This window comes from Panthera leo, chromosome D4 (genome assembly GCF_018350215.1).
Source record: "Panthera leo isolate Ple1 chromosome D4, P.leo_Ple1_pat1.1, whole genome shotgun sequence".
Lineage (NCBI taxonomy): Eukaryota > Metazoa > Chordata > Mammalia > Carnivora > Felidae > Panthera > Panthera leo.
Genome location: NC_056691.1, coordinates 24,257,585 through 24,281,747, shown reverse-complemented (window position 1 = coordinate 24,281,747; position 24,163 = coordinate 24,257,585). Strand labels below are relative to the sequence as shown.

General features: G+C 40.2%; 1 long non-coding RNA gene across 1 annotated transcript in view; it reads right to left on the bottom strand.

The window, feature by feature from the left end:
• LOC122205100 overlaps positions 1–16,863 on the bottom strand; it is a 62,607-nt gene extending 45,744 nt beyond the window's left edge. The window contains exon 1 of the long non-coding RNA XR_006195900.1: positions 16,578–16,863. This is a non-coding gene — a long non-coding RNA (uncharacterized LOC122205100). The remainder of the gene's footprint in view (positions 1–16,577) is intronic.
• Positions 16,864–24,163: the final 7,300 nt, after the last annotated feature.

Below are 24,163 nucleotides of genomic sequence, written 5' to 3'. Positions count from 1 at the left end.
TACCAGTGATGAAATTGAGCCAGTAATCAAAAAACTCTCAAATAAAAGCCCAGAAGCAGATGGCTTCACAGATAAATTCTACCAAACATTTAAAGAGGAGTTAATAGCTATCCTTCTGAAACTATTCCAGAAATTGCAGAGGAAGGAATGCTTCCAAATTCATTCTATGAGGCTAGCATTATCCTGATACCAAAAATAGACAAAGACACTACAAAAAAAAAAAAAAAAAAAAGAATATTACAGAAAAATATCCCTGATGAACACTGATGCAAAAGTAAAATATTAGCAAACCTTATTCAGCAATACATTAAAAGGATCAGACACCATAACCAAGTGGGATTTATTCCAGGGATGCAAGAGTTCAATATCCACAAATCAATCAACATGATCACAGTAACAAAAATAAGGATGAAAATAATATGATCATCTCAATAGATGCAGAAAAATCATTTGATAAATTCTGGTATCAATTTATGATAAATTATGATCAATTTATGATAAATCTCAGCATGAGGTATAGAGGGAACATATCTCAATAAAAGCCACAATGACAAACCCATAGCAAACATCATAATAACGAAAAGCTCAAAGCTTTTCTAAGATCAGGAACAAGACAAGGCCCACTCTCACCAATTTACATAGTGCTGGAAGTCCTAGGCACAGCAATCAGATCCCAAACAGAAAGAAAAAAGAAAAAGAGAAAAGAAAAAAAAAAAAAAGAAAAGGCATCAAAAAGAATACCTAGGAATAAATTTAACCAAGGTGGTGAAAGATCAGTACTCTGAAAAGTACACATCATTGATGAAAGAAATTAGAGATAATGCAAATTAATGTGAAGATATACTGTGCTCACAGATTGGAAGTTTTAACACTATTAAAATACCCATACTACCCAAAGCAATCTATGGATACAATGTAATCCCTATGTCATTTTTCACAGAAGTAGAACCCAAAACCCTGAAATTTGTATGGAACCACAAACAAACAAAACCCAATTAGCCAAAGCAATCTTGAGAAAGAAAAGCAAAGCTTGAGGTATCATGTTTCCTGGTTTCAAACTATAAGGTATAGTAAATCAGAAGAGTATGAAATTGGCAAAAAACAAAAACAAAAACAAAAACCCACATAGATCAATGGAACAGAATGAATTCTAGAAATAAAACCACACTTGTATGGTCAGTTAATCTTTCACAAGGAGGCAGGAACGTGTAATGGAAAAGACAGTCTTTTCAACAAATAGTATTAGGAAAACTGGATAACTATATGCAGAAGAATGAAACTGGACCACTTTCTTACACCATATACAGAAATAAACCCAAAATGTATTAGATACTTAAAGGTAAGACTGGAAACCATAAAACTCCTAGAAGAAAACATAGATAGTAAGCTCTTGGATATTGGTCTTAGCAGTATTTTTTTTTTTTTTTAATCTGTCTCTTCAGGCAAGGGCAACTAAAGGAAAATAAACAATGGGACCACATCAAATGAAACAGTTTTTTTTAACACTGAAGAAAACCATTAACAAAAGGAAAGGAAGACAATGTATGGAATGGGAGAAAATATTTGCAAATAATATAACTGACAAGGGGTTAATGTCTAAAATAAAGAATTCATACAACTTAAAATAAGTCCAATAAGAAAATAGGCAGAGGACCTGAACAGACATTTTCCAAAAAAGACATCCAGATAGCCAGCAGACACATGTAAAGATGCTCCATATCACTAAACATTAGGGAAATGCAAATCAAAACCACAATGAGATATCACCTCCCAGCAGTCAGAATAGCCAGTATCAAAAAGGCAGTAAATAACAAGCGTTGGTGAGGATGGAGAAAAGGGAATCATCATGCGGGGTAGATCGGAATGCAAAATGGTACAGCCATTATCGAAACAGTATGGAGATTCCTCAAAAAATTAAAAATAGAATTACCATATGATACCATGATTCCTTCTCTGGGTATTTATCTGAACAAAATAAAAACACTAAGTTGAAAAGATATATTTACTACTGTGTACAGTTACAGCATGAGTTACAACAGCCAAGATATAGAAACAATTAAGTGTCCATCATTTGATGAATGAATAAAGAAGATTCCCATCCCACACACACTGGAATATTACTCAGACATAAAAAAGAATAAAATCTTGCCATTTGCAACAACAGACAGTATTATGCTATGTGAAATGAGTCAGACAGAGAAAGACAAATACCATATGATTTCACTTATATGTGTAATCTAAAAAACAAAACAAATGAAAAAACAAAAGATAAATAGACTCATAGATACACAGAACAATCTGGTGGCTGCCAGCAGGAAACATGGTGGGGCAATGGGTGAAATAGATGAAGGGGATTAAAAGGTACAACCTTCCAGTTACAAAATAAATAAAACATGAGAAAAAACGTACAGCACAGGGAATATAGTTAATAATATGTAACTATTTTTGTTGGATAGAAGGTAGCTTGGTTTAACATGGTGATCACTTCCAGATATATTTAACTACTGAATCATTAAACTGTACATCCAAAACTAATATTGGATGTCAACTAGACTTCAGTGAATAGAGAATAGGTTAGTAATCTTACAACTAAAGGAGCTAGAAAAAGAGCAACAAATGAAGCCTAAAACTAGCAGAAGGAAAGAAATAAAGATTACAGCAGAAATAAATGCTACAGAAACTAAAAAACAATAAATAGAACAGATCAATGAAACCAGGAGCTAGTTCTTCAAAAAAGTTCATTGAGTTGATAACCCTCTAGCAAGACTTTTCCAAAAGAAAAGAGAAAGGACACAAAATCACAAATGAGAGAGGAAAAATAATAACCAACAGTACATAAATAGAACTATAGGAGAGTATCATGAAAAACTACATGCCAACATATTGGACAATCTAGAAGAAACAGATAAATTCCTAGAAACATAGAAATGACCAAAACAAATAGGAAGAAACAGAAAACTTAAAAAGACCAATAAGCAGCAGACATTGAATCAGTAATAAAAAGTCCCCCAACAAGTCCATGGCCAGATGGCTTCACAGGCAAATTTTTCCAAACATTTAAAGAAGAATGAATACATATTTTTCTCAGGGTGCTTGGGTGGCTCAGTCGGTTAAGCATCCGACTTCGGCTCAGGTCATGATCTCCTGGTCTGTGAGTTCGAGCTCCGCATCAGGCTCTGTGATGACAACTTAAAGCCTGGCACCTGCTTCAGATTCTGTCTCCCTTTCTCTCTGCCCTTCCCCTACCTGTACTGTGTGTGTGTGTGTGTGTGTGTGTCTCAAAAATAAACAAACATTAAGAAAATTTTTAAAAAATATATGTATTCTTCTCAAACTATTCCAAAAAAATAGAAAAAGAATGAATTTGGAAGTTTTCTTTCCATGAGGTCAACATTTCCCTGATAGCAGAACCAGATAAACTCTACTAAAAAAGGAAACCATTTTTAGTTTCCTAAAATGGAAAACTAAAATGCAAAAATTCTCAATGAAATACTAGCAAACCGAAACCAACAGTAGGTTAAAAGAATCATGCACCACGATCAAGTGGGCTTTATTCTTATGTTGCAAGTGTGGTTCAATATTTGCAAATCAACATGATATACCACATTAATAAAAGGATAAGAACTATATGATCATTTCGATAGATGCAGAAAAAGCATTTGCCAAAGTATAACATCTATTCATGACAAAAACCCTCAAAAAAGTACAGTTAGAGGGAAGATTCAACGCAATAAAGGCCATATACAAAAAACCCACTGCTAATACCATCCTCAATTGGGAAAAACTGACAGCTTTTCCCCTGTGGTCAGGAACAAGGCAGGATGTCCACTCTCACCACTGTTACTTAACATAGAACTTCCAGTTCTAGCCTGATCAGACAACAAAAAGAAATAAAAGGCATCCAAATCAGCAAGGAAGAAGTCAAGCTTTCACTCTTCACTGATGACATAACATTCTATATAGAAAACTCAAAAGACTACCAAAAAACTGCTAGAATTGACCAACAATTCAGTGAAGTCACAGGATACAAAAATCAATGTACAGAAATCTGTTGCATTTCTATACACCAATAAAGAAGTAGAAAAAGAGAAATCAAGGAAGCAAGCCCATTTACAACTGCACCAAAAACCCTAAGATACCTAGGAACAAATCTAACCAAAGAGGTAAAAGACCTGTGCTCTGAAAACTATAGAATGCTGATGAAAGAAATTGAAGAACACACAAAGAAATGGAAAGACACTCTATGCTTGTGGATTGGAAGAACAAATATTGTTAAAACATTTAGGCTAACCAAAAGCAATCTACACATTGAATGCAATCCCTATCAAAATACCAACAGCATTTTTCACAGAACTAAAACTAACAGTCTTAAAAGTTGTATGGAACCACAAAAGATCCTGAGTAGCTAAAGCAACCTCAAAAAAGAAAAGCAAAGCTGGAGGCATCACAATTTCAGACTTCAAGCTATATCACAAAGCTGTAGTAATCAAAATAGTATGGTACTGGCACAAATATAGACACATAAATGAAACACAATAGAAAACCCAGAAATAAACCCACAACTATATGGTCAATTAATCTTTGACGAAGCAGGGAAGAATATCCAATGGGAAAAAGACAGTCTCTTCAACAAATGGCATTGGGAAAACCGGACAGCAACATGCAAAAGAATGAAACTAGACCACTTTCTTACACCATACACAAAAGAAAATTCAAGATGGATTAAAGAGCTAAAAGTAAGACAGGCAAACATTAAAATCCTAGAGGAGATGACCACACAGGCAGTAACCTCTTTGACATCAGCTGTGACAACTAGATAGGTCTCCTGAGGCAGGGGAAACAAAAGCAAAAATAAAACTAGTGGGACATCAAAATAAAAAGCTTCTGCACAGCAAAGGAAACAATCAACAAAACTAGAAGACAACCTATGGAATGGGAGAAGATATTTACAAGTGATATATCTGATAAAAGGTTGGTATGCAAAATAAAGCACTTATAAAACTTAACACCCAAAAATGAATAATCCAGTTGAAAATGGGCAGACATGAATAGATATTTTTCCAAAGAAGGCATATGGATGGCCAACAGACACATGAAAAAGATGGTCAACATCACTCACCATCAGGGAAATCCAAATCAAAACTCCAATGATATCACCTCACACCTGTCAGAATGGCTAAAATTAACAACACAAGAAACAACACGTGTTGGTGAAGATGTGGAGAAAGGGGATACTTCTTACCTACTGGTGGGAATTCAAACTGGTGCAGCCACTCTGGAAAACAGTATGGAGGTTCCTCAAAAAGTTAAAAATAGAACCACCCTATGACCCAGCAATTGCACTACTAGGTATTTACACAGAGTACAAAAATACTAATTTGAAGGGATATGCATTCTGATGTTTATAGCAGAATTATCTACAACAGCCAAATTATGGAAAGAGCCCAAAGGTCCATCAACTGATAAATGGATAAAGAAAATGTGGTGTGACTTGGCCATAAAAAGAATGAAATCTTGCCACTTGGAATGACAAGGATGGAGCTACAGAGTATTATTAATGCAAAGTGAAATAAATCAGTGAAAGAAAGACAAAAACCATATGATTTCACTCATACGTGGAATTTAAGAAACAAATGGGCAAAGGGAGAAAGACACAAACCAAGAAACAAACTCTTAATTACAGAAAACAAACTGATAGTTACCAGAGGGGAAGTGGGTGGGGGGGATGGGTTAAAGAGGTGATGGGGATTAAGGACTGCATTTGTGATGAGCACTGAGTGTTGCATGTAAGTGTTGAATCACTAAATTCTACACCTTAAACTAATATTACATTGTATGTTAACCACTTGGAATTTAAAGAAAAAAAATAGAACAGTAAACTTGTAAAATAAAACTTAAATTTTGTTTAAAAGGCAGATACTGGCACAATGACCCAACTATATGCTGTCTCCAGGGAACACACTTTAAATTCAAATACACAAATTACACACAATCCTACATTCAAAAAATGGTGGACATTTCAGCAATTTTCTTTCTTCTTTGGATTGCTAACAAATGATGAGATTACTTAAAATTGTGATCTTCGTAGTTAAGGCACTTTCAGTGGATGTAAAGCATAAGACTGTTGCCTAAACCAATTCATTTTCCCCGCCCTGGCTTTGTGCAAGACCCTGGTGGGACTGCATTCTGCTATGAATAGTGGAGTAGGATCCCTAGAGAATGAGCAGGTAAACACACACCTTGCCATTGCTCTGGTGCTATTCAATGTGGAAAGAGGGACAGGCATTGCTCTTTAAATTATTCCAAATAGTTGGAAAATTAGATTCACAGCTTCCCACTATGTTCATCCATTCTCCTGAGCTTGGTGAGGATGTTAACGGTCATTATTTTGCATTCTTTATAGGCAAGACACTTATCTTCATTTCATTAAAATCTTTTTAGGTTTTACATTTTTAATTTGGGACATTATCATAATAATAGATATGTACGTTGATATTAAAACTCTGGAAAAAGACACACAAATGAAACCAACTAGTCTGAAATTCTAAATATGCTAGCAATGGTTCTGTTATGTTAAAAAAAAAAAAAAAAAAAAGAGGGGGGAGGGGAGAATGAGAAAGTATATTGGGATGAATGTATATAAAACCACAACATATCAAAGCATTTGGATGCACCAAAAGCAGTGCTCAGAGAAAAATTTTGAGTTATAAACATATATTAAAAAAGATCTTGGGGCGCCTGGGTGACTCAGTCGGTTAAGCATCTGACTCTTGATTTCGGCTCAGGTCACTATCTCACAGTTTCTGAGTTTGAGCCCCATGTAGCGCTATCCACTGACAGCGTAAGGCCTGCTTGGGATTTTCTTTCTCCCTCTCTCTCTGCCTCCACCGCACTTGTGCTCACTGTCTCTCAAAAATAAATAAACTTAAAAAAAAAAGATCTTAAATCAAAACCTAATCTTCCACCTTAACTAGTAGAACTAAACCCAAAGCAGGCAGAATTGAGGATATAATAAATATTAGAGCAGAAATAAATGAAATAGAAGATAGATAATAGAGAAAACTAATGACACCAAAATTTGGTCCTTTGAAAAGATAAAAGTGACAAGTTTTTAGCTAGACATGATAAAAAAAAAACCCAAAACTCAAATTACTGAAATGAAATATGAAAGAAAACTACTTGGAACCTTAAAAACATAAAAAAAATAAAAAAAAATTATATGCCATCAGATTAGATAATGTAGATGAAATGGATACATTTCTAGAAAGACACAAAGTACCAAAAGTGAATCAAGAATAGAATATGTGAATCAAGGCCTATGACAAACAAAGATATTGTATTAGTAATCAAAAATTTCCCACAATGAAAAGTCTAGACCCAGATGGCTTCAAACAGTATTAAAACAAACAAACAAACAAACAAACAAAAGAGTACTAACACCAATCCTTAAACTCTTGTAAAAAATATGAGGGAGGCACATTTCCCAAATCATTACCCTGATACCAAAACAGATAAAGCTATCACAAGAAAACTATAGATCAAAATCACTTATGAATATAGATGCAAAGATCTTCAATATAAACAAACTGAATCCAGTAACATATAATAAGGATTATACACTATGACCAAGTAGGACTTATCCCAGAAATGCAATGTTGATTTAACATATGAAAAATCAGGGGTGCCTGGGTGGCTCAGTCGGTTAAGCATCCAACTTCAGCTCAGGTCATGATCTCGCAGCTTGTGGGTTGGAGCCCCGCATCAGGCTCTGTGCTGACAGTTCAGAGCCTGGAGCCTGCTTTGGATTCTGGGTCTCCCTCTCTCTCTGCCCATCCCCCACTCACACTCTGTCTCTCTAAAATATACATTTAAAAAATTTAAAAAGAAGGGCAATGGCTCACAAAATAATTTTTAAAATATGAAAAATCAATGTAATACAACATATTAATAAAATATAGGAATTCCTGTCCACGTGATCATTCTAATAAAGTATTTGACAAAATCCAACATCTTATTATGACAGGAACACACAATCACTAAGAAATTTTTTTTCCTTGTCAAAAGCATCTAAGAAAAACATCATTAACATCATACTTAATCAGCAATGTTTCTTACTTTTTAAAAAAATTTTAATGTTTATTTATTTTTGAGAGAGAGAGAGAGAGAGAGAGAGAGAGACAGAGCACAAGCCCAGAAGGGGTAGAAAGAGAGGGAGACACAGAATCCAAAGCAGGCTCTAGGCTCTGAGCTGTCAGCACAGAGCCGGATGCGGGGCTTGAACTGTGAGATCATGACTTGAGCCGAAGTGGGATGCTTAAGCGACTAAGCCACCCAGGTGCCCTCTCTTGCCATTTCTATTCAACACTTTACTAGAGATTCTAGCCAGGGCAATTGAGCAAGGAAATAAAATAATAGGTATGTAAATGGGAAAGAAAGAACTAAAGCTATCTCCATTTTCATCTGATATGATCTTGTATATAGAAAATCCTACAGATTACACAAAAAACTATTACAGCTAATAAACAAATTCAAGAATGTTGCAGGATACAGGATCAATATACAAATAATTCATTGTATTTCTACATAATAGCAATGAACAATCCAAAACTGAAATCAAGAAAACAGCTCTACTTACAATAGCACAAGAGTAAAATAGCCAGTAATAAATTTAACAAAAGTAGAAGTCTTGTATGCTGTAAATAACGAAACATCATTGAAAGAAATTAAAGACAACCTAAATATATGGAAAGACATCATATGTTCTTGGATTAGAAGATTTAGTATTAAGATGGCAATACTCCCCAAATTGATTTCCGGATTTAAGGCAATCTTTATCAAAATCTCAGCTGCCTATTTTACAGAAATTGGCAAGTGATCCTAAAATTTCATATGAAAATGCCAGTACTCGGAATAGCCTAAACAATCTTGAAAATGAAGAACAAAGTTGGATTCTCACACTTCTGGATTTCAAAACTTAATACAAAATGCTACAGTAATCAAGACAGTCTTATGGCACTGGCGTAAAGATAGATTGATCTAATGGAACATAACTGAGGCTCCAAAGGTAAACCCATACATTCATGGACAATTATTTTCAGCAAGGGTACCCAGATAATTCAAAGGGGTAAAGAACAGTCTTCGACAATTAGCCCTAGGACAACTAGATATCCACATACAAAATAATGAAGTTGGACGCATTCCTCACAGAATGTAAAAAAAAAAAAAAAAAAATGTTAACTCAAAATGGATCAAAGACCTAGATGTAAGAGCCAAAACCATAAAACTCTTAAAAGAAAACATACGCATAAATCTTAGTGACCTTGAATTAGGTGTTGGTTTTTAAATATAACACTAAATGCATTATCGACAAAATAAAAAGTGGATAAATTGGAACTCACCAAAATTAAACAGTTTTATGCTTCACAGGGCAGTCAAGAACATAAAAAAAAACAATCCACAGAACTGGAGAAAATATTTTCAAATCAGACATCTGAGAAGAATCTAGTATCTAAAATATACAAAGAAGCTTTCAACTCAATAAAAACACAACCCAATTTTAAAATAACAGATATGAATAGTTCTCCAAAGAAGATATACACATATCTAATGAGCACATAAAAAGATGCTCAGCATCATTCGTCTTTAGGAAATGCAAATAAAAAACACAATGAAATACCACCTCACACCCACTAGGATGGCTACAAAAAAAAGGTGGCGAGGATATGGAGAAATTAGGACCTTTATGCATTGCTGAGGTAAACTGTTCTAAAAAAAAAAAAAAAAAAAAAAAAAAAAAAAAAAAAAAAGCTTGGCAAGTTCCTCAAAAAGTTAAACACACAGTTACCATGTAACCCAACAATTGCACTTCTAGGTACGTACCTGAGAAAACCAGAAACACATGTTCACACACAAAAAGTCAGTACATCTGCACATGAGTATTTACAATAGCATTATTTGTAACAGCCCTAAAGTGGACAAGTACATAAATGACATCTGATGAATGGATAAACAAATGTGGTATACCCATGTAAATTAAAAATATCATTCAGCCATGAAAAAGAATAAGGTACTGATGCACGGCGCAGCATGAATGAATCCTGAAAATATGCCAGGTGACAGAGAGACCCAATGCAAAGGCTACACGGTGTAGGACTTAATTTTGTGAAATGTCCAGAATTGGCAAGTCAACAGAGATGAAAATAGTCATTTCCAGGGACTTGGGGGATGGGAGAATGAGGAATGGGCACAGAGCTTCTTTGGGGAGGATGAAAAGGTCTTGGAATTATAGAGTGCGATGGTTGTACAATTCTGAATGGACTAAAAAATCACTCAACTGTATATTTTGAATGGGTGAATGTAATGGTATGTGAATTATATGTATCTTAAGACGTCAGATCATACTATTCTTCTCAAAACCCTCCAACAGCCTCATAGGTCGGAGAAACAAGTCAAAGGAATAGAAAGCTCTGTAGAACCACGCTCTCCACTGCTTCTCTGACCTCACCTCCTAGGGCTCTCTTACCTGCTCAGTCAGCTCCAGCCACGTTGCCTCCTTTCTGCTTTTGGACATGAGGTCAGGCTCCCCCTGCAGTCTTCGCATTTGCTTTCCCTTCACCCCTGCATGCCAGTTCTCCACACATCTGCACAACTCCCATTCTTGAATGTCTCCTTTTCAATGAGGCCACATGCCCCAGCACCTCCCTCCCCCGCCCCGTCTATTCTTGCATGTCTTTTCTCTTTTGTTTTGTCACTATTTAATATATAACATGCTTTTCTATTTGTTTAACGTTTATTGACAGAGAGAAATAAAGCATGCGCAATCAAGCAGGAAAGGGGCAGTGAGGGAGGGAAAGAGAATCCCAAGCAGGCTCCATGCTGAGAGTGGGGCTTGATCCCACAACTGTGAGATCATGACCTGAGCCGAAATCAAGAGTTAGACACTTAACTGACTGAGCCACCTAGGTGCCCCTATGACATGCTTTCCATATATATTCCTTATTCACAGTCTGTCCCCTCCCATTAGACTATATTCTCCATGGTAGCTAGGATTTTTGTCTGCTTGTTCACTGCTACATGTTTCACGCTCATGTCATGCAGTAGGTGCTTATTAAACATGCGCTGGTGACCACAGAATGAACGAATGTCTACAAGGGTAAAGAATCGAGAGGCTCCGTCCTGAGCAGCAAGCATTTCCAGGTTCAAACAGGTGACATACAGATGACTTTGGGAATCAGCTTTTTTGAACGTTGGGTATGCCTGTTATCAAAGAGTTATTGAAGCCCGAGAGCTGTCAGGTATTTTCTGACACCTGCAAGTTAATCATTGTAAGCACACATGAAAGCTGAGGGCCCCAGGCCCTTTCTTTCAGCAGCTGTGTGTGCGAGCCTTGGCCGGCTTCTAATCTTTGATCCTCCTGTTCCAACTGTACTTCTTAGTCAGTTTCCCACAGTGACACTGACTGTTGGCTAACTCTCTTTCTCTCTCTCTCCCCCGGACATGTGTGCTTTGAGTCTGGCTAACTCTGAAGACTGAAAGATATTCTGGATGTGGCTGACCGTAGGGGGAGGAGCCCTCCATCAGGAACCCTACACCAGCTGACCCAGCAGCCTTCCCAGTTCCAGAAAGCATCTCTGTTGTGCTTAAATGGGCCTTCCATATGAGCCCTACGGGAGTACACGTGATAGCAAACATTTAAGAGCAGGCTCCACGCACATGTTATTTTTAACTTTTGATTCATTCACTTTAGGGATTTAGCCTTTGACTGTGAACCTAAAACATGAGAGAAACCAGTTTCTTAGGCTTCTAAAATGTCATAATGCTTTCCAGAAAATGAGTCTTTTTTTTTTTCCAATGTTTATTTTTGAGAGAAACACAAACAGGGGAGGGGCAGAGAGAGAGAGAGAGAGAGAGAGAGAGAGAGAGAGAGGAGACAGAATCCCAAGCAGGCTCTGCAGCTGTCAGTACAGAGCCCTTTGCAGGGCTCGAACCCACAAACCGCGAGATCGTGATAGGAGTTGAAATCAAGAATCAGATGCTTAGTTAAGTATCATTGATGAGGGAGCATAAGGCAAGCTGACAGGCTGCAAACACCCCCCACCCCCAGGTGGGATATGATATTCCTGGGCACTCCTGGCTGCCCAAGAACAAAGGAAAGGGGAAAAACAAATGGTTAACAGGGAGAGCACAGTCCTGCAGGACCTAAGTCTCCATCTATTTACAATTATCTTAGTAAATCATAAGAAAAAGGCATTCTTATCAATAGCCTAATCTCCAGAAACCTTTAGACTCCGTTTCCTGGAGCCCCAACATCACCCCTCCATAGTGATGTGGAAAACAAAGGCAGAAGGAAATGGCAGATAGAACTAAACTTCCTTGTAACCTGCAGCCCACTGACAAATACTTGAGGCAGGCAGAGTGAAACGTTTCTCCAGGAACTCCCCACTGTCTTAAGCTACTGCTTTACTAGAGGGAAAACCACCTTCCCTTGACACTAGCTAGGCCTCCACTATCCTGGGAGTCTTCTTTAGCACATGAAAATCTCACTGGAAACTTCCCCTGCACTTTACCTCCCCCAATTCCATAGTATATAACCAGTCTCTCCTCACGGTCCCAGGGCAGCTCTTCCTGCCCACGGATCCTGTCCCCATGCTTTAATAAAATCACCTTTTCGCACCAAGAATTCTTTCTTGGCCGTCGGCTCCGGACCCCATTAAGTCCACTATCATCCCCCCAAAACCTCATTATCATGACCGGAGCTGAAATCAAGAGTCGGACGCTTAACCGACTGAGCCACCCAGGCACCCCTCCAGAAACGGAGTCTTAGCACGAAGATATCCCTCTGTACTTCTTCCATTTGGATTCTCTATGTTGCAGGTAAAATAGCTTTGCCATGTAGAGAATGGCAAAAAGATTGGAAACCAGAAAAAATTCAAAGGCCGGTCTCTGTTACCTTCAAGATCTCTTTCTCCGCAGGTATCCCGAAAAACGTCTGTCCTCTTTACCCCACAAACCATTTTCTCTGCAGCCAATCCTATCATGCTGATGATTTTAAGTAGCACCTGGAATCCAAATTAGTATAATCCAGCATTGAGACCCAATTTCACACTTGTGTTTGGTCCATGTAAATAGCTCACAGGGTCTTTGGGTTTGGGTTCATTCTATCCGAAGCTCATTCTCTTTCCACCAAAACAAGATTGAAAAAGCAAATCGAAATAAAAATTTATAATAAAAAATCCTTGTTCTCCTTCTGTTGCTAAGCCTGACTAATGGCATTACCTTCTCCCACTCAATGAAACCAGGAAATTCAAAGTCAAGCTTGCTCTCCACCCTGACTCTATGAAAATTTTGTTGGTCATGAAGTCACTGCTCTGTGCTATTCCAATGAATTTTTTAATTTTTTCCGCTAACCATATGTAGTTTGAAGAAGGATTGCCCCCTGCCCACCATCAAAAGCTGGCATTGGGGGCTTTCTTCTGCTCACTAATTGAGAGCTGATTGCGCTCTACTTTTTCACCATTAATTACTCAGCTGATGATGAAAATAAAACCTGTTGTTCTCCCCAAGCCCTGCTGGCTACCCTAGTGCTACGCCGGGGTCCTGCCATGTACTAAGAAATATCTGGCTCCGAATACCAACCATAGCACTTCCTGCCTACATAAGGTTGGACACAGTATTGGAATAATTTATGTCAGTTTCTTGGTCTCTAAAATGGGGATAAACCAGTATCTCAGAGAGTGATTGCAAGAATACAAAATATCAAGCGTCTGAAACATACACATTAGCACGTTCCCCAGCAATTTTTTTTTTATTAATGTTCATTTATTTTTGAGACAGAAAGAGTGAGACAGAGGATCCCAAGCAGGCTCTGCGCTGAGAGCCGGATGTGGGGCTCGAACTCAGGAACTGTGAGATCATGACCTGAGCCAAAGTCTGACCTTTAGCTGAATGAGCCACCCAGGTGCCCCCCACCCAGCAATTTAATTCTTTATCCCCTCTTTCTCAAACGATTGATCCCACCCCTCTCCTGAAGAAGGCAGCCCTAATCTATTTTGCCATTGCCATGCTGAAAAACCAGAAGTGTCCAACAGCTCAGTGCCACTCTACCTTCCACAAACTTTGCAGGGAGGTCACACTGCTCTTCTAGTTTAGTTTCCCAAAGCATGTTCTGCAGCATAGTTTCTCTAAGTCACTCTTAGAAAAAAGGTGCCATGGGAAATAAATGCTACATTGTTGTAGCTTTATCTTGAGAAGTCACAATGGCTAACCCATTAGCTCAGGAAAGCCCCTTTCTTGTGTAAAAGATGTTTTATTACCTCAAGGGACATATCGTGGGCTTCTCAATTGGCCTTAATCATCCCAGCCCCCTCATACTCATTTAGCAATAATTCAGATTTGGAAATTTGAATTGGAGGAAGTACGTTCTAAGCTAATATTTAGGACAAGCTGCCTTTATATGCCATGCATGCAACACAGAAATCAGACCTATAAACAGGTTATCATAATAAGGCATGGTAAATGCATCGGGTACTAGAGGTCCATAGATTATCCCATTCCATTGAGATGAGCCTCCCCAGGCTTCTGCAAATATTACAGTGACTGTTTTTGCATTCAGAGGGGGCTGACTTTGCTCTGGGGATCCCGATTTGTGCAGAAGCGAGCCCCTCGCCCATTTCACTACCCTGCTACTTCCTGAAGGCAGGTGAGGCACATGGTTGCCCGGATTTCAGGTGCAACCAGGGCTGGTTGTCTGTGATGAAGTTGTGGGGTGATGGTGGGGTGATCTGGAGCTGATAGCCAAGAAAGAATTCTTGAACATGCTTTTGGTACAAAAAGGTGCTTTTATTAAAGCATGGGGACAGGACCCGTGGGCAGGAAGATCTGCACTGGGGTCATGACGGTAACTCATTATATATCCTCAGGTTGGGAGAGGGTCAGGGATAGAGTAAGTCTCTAAGGTATTTTGGAAGCAAGGTTTCTAGGACCTTGAGGGGCTAGCTGTTGCTAGGGAACACCATTTATTACTGTTTAATAGAACCTCAGTCATGAGACCCTTCAAATGTATATGGAGGGGGCATAAGTATGATTGCCAGCATATATCTTGGGGCTGTTGAGATAAAGGAAGTAGATTTATAGGCTCCTCGAGGTTGGGATGTTAAACTAAGATTCTCTCTTGCCTCTAGCAAAGGGTCATCATCCAGGCAGCTGAGCTCCTAGAGGGAGGTCTCTGTTGGTTTCAAGGACTTGTCAGTGGGCTATAGGCAGTAAAGGAATTTAATTTCTCACTTGCCTTAGTTTCCCACATTACCATGGCAAGCACTTAAAGCCCTTTCCTTTGTTCTTGGGTAGTCAGGAGTGTCCAAGGAATATTACACATATTCCGTCTTGGGTGGGGGCGGGGTGCCGTTAGCCTGTATTTTGCCCGCTTACCCCACACTCCCTCATCAGTCTGCAACGATGTGGGCAACAAAGGCAGAAGGAAATGGCAGATACAATTAAGTTTCCTTATAACCTGCAGCCCACAATTAAGTTTCCTTATAACCTGCAGCCCACAATTAAATTTCCTTATAACCTGCAGCCCACAATTAAATTTCCTTATAACCTGCAGCCCACAATTAAATTTCCTTATAACCTGCAGCCCGTTGGCACATACTTGAAGCAGGCAGAGTTTCTCCAGGAAATCCCTATGGTCTTAATGTTAATGCTTTGCTAGAGGGAAAACAACCTTAGCTTGACAACAGCTAGGCCTCCAGTGTCCTGAGTCTTCTTTAGCTGTGAAAATCCCATTGGAAACTTCCCCTGGACTTTACCTCCCTCAACTCCGTAGTATATAACCAATCTCTCCTTACGGTCCCAGGGCAGCTCTTCCTACCCACAGATCCTGTCCCCGTGCTTTAATAAAATCACCATTTTTGCACCAAAGACGTCTTCAAGATTTCTTTCTTGGCCATGGGCTCCGCACCCCATGAACCCCACCATCACCCCCAAAACTTCATCATCCATCAATCCTGAGGTCCCATCCAACTGTCCAATAAAGGATAGGGCTCAAAGAATTGAGAATTTGTCATTCAGTGCACATGCATTATTCTTAAGAAGAAGTAGCTTTACAAGCACAGATTCTTTGTTCTGAATCCTAAATGTAAACCAGGAATTGAAGCTAAAGCTTCATATATTTACAGCCCCAGGCTCTGCTACTGCCCCATTCCTCCTAAGGAGACCCCGCCCCTTTCTCTCTGCATCTAAACTCGGCTTTCTAGAACAGTTTATATTAAAACTGCAGCAGAAATAAACTGGAATAAACACGTGGGCCACTGTTTTGCGGAATGAACGGGAGCAAAGGACTAGGCTGCCCCCAAGTGGGAAACCCACAAAGCAGCGACGCTTTCAATCAGCTTACGTTTTAGTTCAAGGAACTGAAGGTACTCTGCATTTCCAGCTGGAAACCCTCCCCTCCAACCTTGAGAGCCGCTGGGGAGGAAATTAGGTGCAGATTCTTTTACTATTAGGAGGTGGTGGGGGAGAGGGGGAGGGAGTGCTGATAAAGAATAATAGGCGAACCCAGTGCCTCCCAACCTCCCTACCTTCAATAACATCTGGTTAAATCCAGATTCTGGGTCCTCGCTGCGCAGATTTTGATTTAGCAGGCCAGAAGTGGATACCTGGGGTCTGGGTTTCTAAACCAGATTCTGGTCTCTAATCAGGTGATTCTGATCCCCTAGCAGATCTGGACATTCTGAGTTGGGAAGCAACTTTCTGTTTCCGGATCCCGGGGAGAGGCCCAGCTCTCGCGGGTCAATGGAACCCAGAAGTCAGCAGCTTTGCTCCCGCTGCTCCCGGGGGCAGCTACTGGCCGACCCCTCCCACCCGCCGCGGATCCGCCCGGCAGCCGCCACAGCCGCCGCGGCCGCGGTTTCCTTGGTGACCCGGGCCGCGCACTGCGTGCTGCTTCCTTAGGACTGTGTCAGGTTCCACCTGTGTTCCTGCGCCCACTGCCCTACGGAGAAGAGGATTCTGGTCCAGAACAGGCAGACTAAGAAGTAACATTATTATTACTATTATTATAGATTTGAGTATTTCTTGTGCCCATTCTTATTTAAAATAAGCTTTAAGAGTTTTTTTGTTTGTTTGTTTTGGTTTTGTTAGGGGTGGAGGTGGGAGAAGAGGCACACATGCTTTTCTAGTACCTTTACGTAACATTTCATGGTCAATTCAAATCCTTGGGACAGACCGACCCCTTGGCTATAAGACACCGCGATTTCTTACTTGCCTCAGCTATTTACCTTTGCACTGTCCTCCTGTGATCCACCAGGACACTCAGGTGCGTGGCTTATGCAGTTATGCTGGTAATCCGCCACAGGGAGGGGATTCCCAGACCGTGGACTTCCTGTCCCTTACAGTCCCGCCGTTCTCTCCAAAGGGGCTGCAGCCTCAGCTGAACCAAGATGGAGGAGGTCAGGTTTATAAGGCGCCCGTGTGGGTGTGAAAACTGTGAAGCAGATACATCTGGGTTGAAACTGGTAATTCTAATCAATGAGCCCCAGCTGTTTCCACTCAACCTCCCTTAGGAGAGAGCCATAGCTTTAAGAAGTGCTGGGTTTGCTGTTGTCAGCCCTTGGTTTTGAGCATACTCCTCAAGAGCTGCCCATAGGTAGCTGGGTCTGCATCTGTCAGCTAGTCAGGTCCTACCCTGGGGCGAGGAATGTCAGTGGTTTTGTTTGTTTGTTTGGTAATGACCACTGGACTACCTCACAAGTGTTTCCTTGGGGTAAGTTCAAGATGCCTGGAGGCTTAATGGAAATCTAGGCCTCTGAGGAAGCCTGTGGATTTGCACAGTGAGTGCTGCAGAGAAGCGGGGAACCCTAGGAAGGGGTGTTAGCGTTCACTTTTCTCAGTAACCCAATGGGGAGTTATGATTATCTCCAGTTTATCAAAGACGATGGGGAGGCACAGAGAATTTCAGGGACTTGCTCAGTGGTGGAGTTCAGAATTAAACCCACTCGAGGTCTGGCTTACACGGTCACATGCAGTACCCTGAATTTAGGTTCATTCTCTTTTGCCCTAATAGAGCTTTTACTCAAGCCCCACCCCCTCATTAATTTATCAGCGAGCTGTTTCATTTCTGCCCCCACCCCCTTCCCTTGATCGTAGTTCCACAGGGACAGAGATGGTGGCATCCATATGGTAAGGGCTGTATCTGCCATACAGAAGACTCCCAGGAAAGCTTGGCAAATGAATAAAGAACAGTGAGAATGAGTGCTTCAGAGTTTTTGCATTTGTCGTATAAATTAGGAGGAGCAGGAAACATAATGGAGATTTATGATTGCCTTTTCTGGGCTGGGCACCTAGGGTATATAATCCCCCACTTATTTCTGTACGCTGAGACAGGGAAGTACTGTAAGCCTCACTTTATCTCCCTCTTTTTTTTTTTTTTTTTTTAAAGTTTATTTGGAGAGAGAGAGAATCCCACTGTCAGTGCGGAGATCCCAATGTGGGGCTCGAACTCACATACCATGAGATGACAACCTGAGCCGAAATCAGGAATTGGTTGCTTAGCCAAGTGAGCTACCCAGGTGCCTATCCCTCTTTTTATTTTATTTATTTTTTTATTTTTAATGAATAAGGGAACTAGGGTCAAGAGACACTGATCACTTATGGAGCTAGGATTTAAACTCAGGATTGTTTGCCAGAATCCAAAATCCGCAATTTTCCAACATACCACACTACCTGCTGGAGTATCTGGAATGGTGTAGTAGTGGTCGAGGGGAAGGTAAATGTTTTTTTTCTAAGAGAAAAATGAAAAGTGAAAACATGATTGTGGATATATTATTCTTTAGCCAGTCAACAAGCATGATGGGAGAGAGAAAGCCTATAAATAATGGCAAAGTGCTTAAGCCCGAGAAAGCTCCTCATTGGCAGACTTGTTTCACTTGGGTCTCGGCTTAGAGATTACTGAAGCTTCTACGTGAAAATAGGGGCTGGGAAAACTGGAAGTGTTTTTATCTATCAGCTTCTTCCTCAGGCAAGCTATGATGGAATTGCAGGTTATTTTATTTGAAACTAAGAAGGTATTGTGTAAGCACCAGGATCAGTAGTGGGGGCCGATGGATTTGTGGGGAAAAGGTTTGCTGTGGAATATGTAGGGTCTTGTTTGTGTCGTGTTTCCAGGTTTATTTTCCTAGAAGGTTCTCTTTTGCACTCTAACCATTTACCAGAGCACCTGTGATCTGGCTTTAGGTAAAAGCCACGCTCCGCTTCCAGGTTGTAACCGATAAACTCTCCTACTTTCTCAGCCGTTAATTTAATGTGGTTGACCCTTTTGTTTTCTTCTCTCCCATTGGATTGCCAATTCCTTTATTCACCTGTGATGGGTCTCTCAGTGTCGCTAGTTTTTGTGCCTCTACCTCGACTTCTGCTCTGCCTTCTAGGGTCTTTAGGGATGGCAGTGAGTTAAGCAATCCTGTTGGCTGCTCTGGAGAAAACCAGCATCCTGTTATGCCTGTAGGTGGCATGTGCAGACCGCAGTCTGAGGAGGGGCTGGGAGGTAGGGCTGAATTCTTTGAAGATTTCAGTAGATTGCAAGAAAACAGTATTGAAACAAGGAAGCACTGAGGTCTAGAAAGAAATCTTGGCATTTACCAGGGAATGAGACACAGACCTATTAAGGAGGCATCTGTTATCTGCATATACTGCCACTGCCAGTTCTGCACCATGCTCTTAAGTGCTTGCCAGCCAATGACTTTGAAACATTTTTTTTTTCTGTTTAGCTTCAGGTGTTTTCTTTTCCAACGGGCAAGCCAATCTGTTTGTATTTGAATTAGTCACCTGTCAACTCGGGCTATTCATTGGTTATGTCAATGCAGAGCCAACTAAATAATTAAGTGGGAGGTAGTATATACAAGAGTTAAGAGCAAGAACTCTGGCCCTCCCACCTATGAGCCGTGTGACCCTGGGCAAGTTACTTAGCGGCTCTGTGCCTCTGTTTTCAAAGCCATGTGTTAGTAATTATTGTGTTATTGTGATTACATGGTTCTCCATAGATACCCTGGACTGGACCATGATATAGATATAGATATATTGGGGCGCCTGGGTGGCTCAGTCAGTTGAGCGTCTGACTTTGGCTCAGGTCATGATCTCACGGTTTATGAGTTCAAGCCCCACGTCGGGCTCTGTGCTGACAGCTCAGAGCCTGGAGCCTACTTTGGATTTTGTGTCTCCCTCTCTCTCTGCCCCTCCGCTGCTTGTGCTCTCTCTCAAAAAAAATAAACATTAAAAAATTTTTTAGATATAGATAGATATTATACACACACACACACACGCACGGGGTTTCCCACTCCCCTTTTAAGTTACTGGATTCTGGATTTCTGAGGCCATTGGCATACAACTTCCTGACAGTGGTCTTTATGCCATCATTGTTTACAGTCAGAAAGCTGTGGCAAGAGCACTGGGCTTCCAGAATTCACTTTCAAGTTCCCTTGAAACTTGACCACTATTGCCCGTGGGCATAGCTGTGGTCCTACTCTCTCTGGATCAGAGTCCATCTCTAACAAGTGACAGGCACTGTTGGCCTAGTGTGCTGTAGAGCACACTATCGTCTTGTGGAAGATGCTCCAGAAATAACTGATCAACCAACATGAGCCCCAAAGGAACTTGGACCCTGGCTGATCAGAGAAACCTGGTGTGGCTACCGTAAAATGTCACTGAAGTCAAGGAAAGACTGAGGAACTGTTCTAAATTAAAGGAGACCAAGAAAACATGACAACTAAATGCAAAGCATGAGTCAGAAGTGAATCTTTTTGTTAGAAAGGACATTGTTGGGACAATTGCTAAACATGAGTGGGATCTGAGAATAAGATAGTCATAATGTATCAATGTTATTTTCCTTATTTTGTTACGTTATGAAAGAAAATGTTCTAGCTCCTATAAAATCTACACTAACATATTCAGCGGTCAGAGGTGGTGGAGTATCAGGTTAGCAGCTTACTGTTCGGGAAAAAATTTCTTTGAACCACTCTGGTGTGCTTGGGATGGTCCCAGTTTTAGCATTGACAGTTGTGTGTTTGGGAACCATCTCTGTCCCAGGCAAATGGGGGTGATTGGTCACTCTGTTCCTACTGTACCAGTAACTGTTCCGTAAGTGCCAGTTGTTTCCAAATAAATGTTTTGGTAAAAAGTAAAATAATTCAAGCAGTAGTAAGTCAAGCGACCCATACAGGCATGGTTCAAGAAGCAGTGCATGATTAGTTTCCGAGCAGTAGTACAGACAGTGGTGTCACTGGTAGAAGTGATCACGGTAAGCTGGAATGGTCAGAGGTGGGCGATGGCACCCCATGAGCGCTAGTGGGAGTCTGAGGGCTCCACCTGGTGTGCAGTGGAGCCTGCACCCTGTGGTCTCAATCTGGCCACAGATGGAATGGAACTGCTCTAGTTGAAGTGAACCAAGGGTTTGCAGTCCTGCTGTCCCCTTGGCCTCACCCAACCCCACTATATAAAATCTATATTGCACTCTGATCCTCCTTGCAAGCCTGGAATCCTGCAGAGTGTAAGGCACTGGCTGGAAAATAATTCTTTATTATTTATAATCACCTTCTTTTTTCACTTCACATGGTTACTATTTTGTGTGTATGTGGGTAGTAAGAATACTCAAGACATACTTGCTTAGCAAATTTCAAGTATATAATACAGTATCATTAACTATAGTCACCATGCTGTACATTAGAGCTCCAGAACTTATTCATCTTATAACTGGAAGTTTCTACCCCTTGACCAACATCTCTCCATTTTCCCATCTCCCAGCCCTTGGCAACCACCATCGTACTCTCGGTTTCTATGAATTTGACTTTTTTAGATTCCGCGCATAAGTGATATCATGTGGTATTTGTCTTTCTGTGTGTGGCTTATTTCATTCAACATCATGTCCTCCAAGTTCATCCAAGTTGCAAATGACAGGATTACCTTCTTTTTATGACTGAATAATATTCACATATGTATCATATTTCTTACCATTTATCTGTTGACACTTAGGCTATTTCCATATCTTGCCTATTGTGAACAATACTGCAATGAACATGAGAGTGTGGATATTTTTTTCAAGATGTTGATTTTATTTCTTGATTATATATACCCAGAAGTGGAATTACTGGAATCTATGGTAGTTCTATTTTTATTTTTATTTTTTTGAGAGGAAAAGAAAAAAAAAAGGCAACCTTTGGGGTGGGAGAAAATATTTGCAGACCATATACCTGATTGGAATTAATATCTAAAATATGTAACAAACTCCTACAAGTCAATAGCAAAAAAAATAAAACAAAAATAACCTGATTAAAAATGGGCAGAAGATCTGAATAGATGTTTCTTCAAAGAAAACATACAGTGGTCAATAGGTATATGAAAAGATGCTCAACACCACTAATCATCAGGGAAATGCAAATCAAAACGACAATGAGATATCATCTCACATCTGTTAGGATGCCTGTTATTAAAAAGCAAAAGACACGTGTTGGGGAAGGTATGAAGAAAAGAGAACCTTTGTGCACCGGGGTGGGGATGTAAAATTGTGCAGTTACCATGGAAAACAGTGGAAGTTACCTTGCCTCGTAAGATAGATGGGTCCCTTTCTTCTAAAAAATTCATTGATTCAAATATCTGTACCTTCCAGGACAGACATGGTGTCTTCAGAAATTATTTGTCAAAGTGTGTAAGTACATGTTTAAGAGTGTCCTCTTAGTACTATTTAGTGTCAGCATCATTTGTATGACATTACAATTTATTGTCATTTAGTAACACCTAGGAATGCATTTATTTATGAGATTGATTTCCTATTGGGCAGAGAGTGGTCGAGGTGAAGTCAAGTCAAGGTCAAGGTGAAGTCAAGGTATTTTTGAATAGAAGTCCAGCTCCAACGGAAATTTCTTCCTCCAAAAACATGAGAGTCCTTATACTTTTAGTATAATGATTAAGAAAATTCACAATGTCAGGGCATCTGGGTGGCTCAGCTGGTTAAACGTCTGACTTCGGCTCAGGTCATGATCTCCCCGTTCATGAGTTTGAGCCCCACGTGGGGCTCTGTGCTGACAGTTCAGAGCCTGGAGCCTGCTTGGGATTCTGTGTCTCCCACTCTCTGCCCCTCCCCTGCTTACAGTCTCTCTCTCTGTCTCTCTCAAAAGTAAATAAACATTTTGTTTTTAATCAACTAATGTCTGGGACAGACACTTTTTCATCAATTCAGAGCCATGTCCAGCCTGGAAGAAGGGATGGTGAGAAATTCAGAGAAAAAGTGAGTTTTTGGTTTTTTCTGAACATCAAGAGCCCCTTCAAAATGTTCCAGTTCTCATCGAACTCTTGCAAGAAGGGTGGTCCTATGTTCAGAGTGAGGAGTTATTAACACTGAGCACCTTGGATGGAACAGAAGATGTGACTGTTGGTCTTTGCTTGGCAGGTGTGAGTCTGTGTCTAAATAAATGACTGACCCCCTTGAACCTCACTTACTGCACCTGAAGCGCTCTCAGGATCACTGTGGAGATGAAACGAGAGACTGTGTGGAGCGTGGCCATGCATTCAGGCTGCAAATCTCTAAACTATTAGTGTCTGTTGTGCTTGCATTCATCGCTTTATCCACGCAGAAATTTCCTGGGGCTGACCATGTATGGCAAAGATGCCGAAGAACCCCACACATAGTATTTTTGTGAAGAGTATTTTTTTATGTCAGTAATTTTCAAATTGCTGGAGCTTCCTCAAGGGAGACTAGCAAATTAGGCAGAGAAGAGATGAAGAAAGGAGAAGTTTTGTTTTACGAAATATGCCTTACATTAGGAATAAAGGACTCTAATGATTTAATTTTTTCTTAAGTGGGGGTTTGTCAGGAGTCCAGTTTTGGTGAGTAGCCTATTCAGTTGATAGGTGACTTTGAGGTGACTTTCTGGCTTTTTTTTTTTTTTTTTTGCTTGCTCTAGAGCCTTTCTGCCTGTCTTTACCATCCTGTCTCTCTCTGTCCTGGCCTGGGTTGGCCAGGTATGGAGGAAGGATAAATTTCTATGAAATGGTTACACCGAGTGGGTCTGAATAAATGTTCTTTACCTGTCTTGTCCTCTTCCCCCCCCTTCATAGACTTTTGCCTTTTGTTCTTTTTAAATTCCTATGCTATTTATAAAAATGAAAAAGAACTTATATA